Below are 2,778 nucleotides of genomic sequence, written 5' to 3' on the forward strand. Positions count from 1 at the left end.
CCAAACCGTTCGAGATATCAAAAATCTGTTCGCAAGAATTCATCCTCAATGTCTTGACTTTATTCTCACCGAGTTTGGTGGCGATCGGATGAAATCCCTAGGAGGAGTATTTCACATTCCATTGTATGCGTTTTCCAAACAACGTATAATAACCGACTTCCTGTTGGGCTTTTGTAAAACTTAGAGCACGAAAGTTGTTCGGCCCGATGAGATCTATATGTGTACTGAGTTTCATATTATTACATGCAAGCGTGTTTGATTTATGGACCAAGTTTTCGGACCCCATTCCAGGGGGCGCTGTCGAGCCCCCCTGCCACGCCCCGGTACCAGCTTCAGCCCGGCCCTGATGGCCGCAGGTTCTGACGTGTGTGCAAAACTTCAAGAGTTTTTGAGCATGTTAAGGGCCCCAAAAGTGGCAAAAAGGCAAAAAAAAAATATAATGAAAAAAATAAAATAAAAAATCCTTACGGAAACAATAGGGCCTTCGCCCTTTCAGGGCTTGGGCCCTAAAAATAATCCTACCGAAAACAATAGGGCCTTCGCCCTTTCAGGGCTTGGGCCCTAATAATAAACAATAATCCTACCGAAAACAATAGGGCCTTCGCCCTTTCAGGGCTTGGGCCCTAATAATAAATAATCCTACCGAAAACAATAGGGCCTTCGCCCTTTCAGGGCTTGGGCCCTAATAATAATCCTAACGAAAACAATAGGGCCTTCGCCCTTTCAGGGCTTGGGCCCTAATAATCCTAACGAAAACAATAGGGCCTTCGCCCTTTCAGGGCTTGGGCCCTAATAATAATAATCCTAACGAAAACAATAGGGCCTTCGCCCTTTCAGGGCTTGGGCCCTAATAATAAACAGAGCAATTCCAAGAGGGTCCTCACACCATCGGTGCTCGGGCCCTAATTAATAGTAACATTAACAGATATAACAATGATCTACTAAACATTTCATCTGCAGACGACTTGTGGTCATGAACGTATGATCACAAGTTTGGATGCCAAATGGCCTGGCTCCAGTGCTTGTCTCACAAATTTTCCGTAAGTCAGTTGTGTCAGCGCTTTGAGGAAAGCAAGTTAAATTTGGTACAGTACAAAACACTGTTAATTTGAACTGAGATAGAAAAACCTACACAATAACCCCCTATCATGACCCTCAGACAGGGCCACAGCACCGCTTCAATGTGGCCCTCAGTAAAACCAGAGTGAAGATAGAGATGACCTTTGGCTTCCTAAAGGCACGTTTCAACTGTGTTCGGCCCTTAAGAGTCACCAGAGCGGGCGTCACAGATAGTGGCTGCATGTGCCATTCTGCACAATATAGCCACCAGTAGAAAGGAGCGAGAAACACCACAAAAACAGCTTCTCCCCGATGAAACTGACCCGATCACACTTGACCACCCAGCTGGTGCAGATGTAGATGCAATCACCATACAATATTACACTTAATAAAAGCACATTGAAACTGCAGATAGGTCTCAAACTGTTTTATTGGTTTTGTGGGATGAGAGGGAGAAAGAGAGCAAGAGAAAGTTGCATTGTTCCGGCAGCCATAAGACTACATAATGGACCTGTTTGAAGTGCATTAATTATTTACTACTAATGATAGTAGTAGCTTGTTTTGTGACTTTTTTATTAACTGTTATTTTCTGTGTTTTTATGAGTGTATTGCAGTGAGAATACTTCTCAACTCAACTCAACTCAACTTTTATTTATAAAGCACTTTCAAAACCATTAGAATGGACCAAAGTGCTGTCCATAAGTAGGCTAATCAATAACTCTAAAATACATACAGACATTAAGTTACATTAAAACAAGACACAAAGGAATCAAACAACAAATCAGTCACAGTTCTCAGACCTAATCAAACGCCAAAGGCTTGATTAAATAAATAAGTCTTCAATTCCTTTTTAAAAATATCCATGCCTGATGAGGTTTTTAAGGATAGTGGCAACACATTCCAGAGTGCAGGAGCTGCAACAGAAAAAGCGTGATCTCCACTACGCCTCAAACGAGACCGTGGGACGGTTAGGAGCATGTTCTGAGAGGAGCGAAGATGACGTTGAGACTGATAGGGAATTAACATGTCTTTTATGTACTCAGGAGCTTGACCATGTAGTGCTTTAAAAACAAACATCAACACCTTGTATTGTATTCTGTTCCTAACTGGTAACCAGTGAAGGGATATCAATAAAGGTGTTATGTGATCCCGTTTTCCGGTATTTGTTAAAAATCTCGCTGCAGCATTCTGGACACGCTGAAGACGAGTAACCAGTGATTCACTTATGCCCAGATAAAGAGCATTACAATAGTCCAGCCGGGTTGAAACAAAGGCATGCACAACAATCTCCAAGTCCTTGTACGAAAGGATTGATTTCAGTTTAGACAGTTTTCTTAGCTGGAAAAAAGATGATTTCACAACGCTGTTAACTTGACGATCAAAGCGTAATTCAGAATCGAAAAATACTCCAAGGTTCTTCACATAACTTTGCATATTGTTGGACAGTAGTCTATTATTTCCAGCCAGAGCATTCCCAAGCTCCTTGTTCCCAAACATAATAAACGCAGTCTTATCCGCGATTGGTTGTTCAGTGTCGACGTCACTCTTTTATGTGCACACTCGCGTGGAGTAATCATAGCTTAAGGATCAAAGCCTGAGTTGACAGAGAAAGTTGATGAGCTGCATCATGGTACCAATAAAGCCTGATTGCATCGGTTTGGTTTTGTCAACTCAAAACTAATCCAGTAACCCCGAGTTTGTTAAGATACCTTCATGGTA

This window comes from Squalius cephalus (assembly GCF_949319135.1).
Source record: "Squalius cephalus genome assembly, chromosome: 19".
Lineage (NCBI taxonomy): Eukaryota > Metazoa > Chordata > Actinopteri > Cypriniformes > Leuciscidae > Squalius > Squalius cephalus.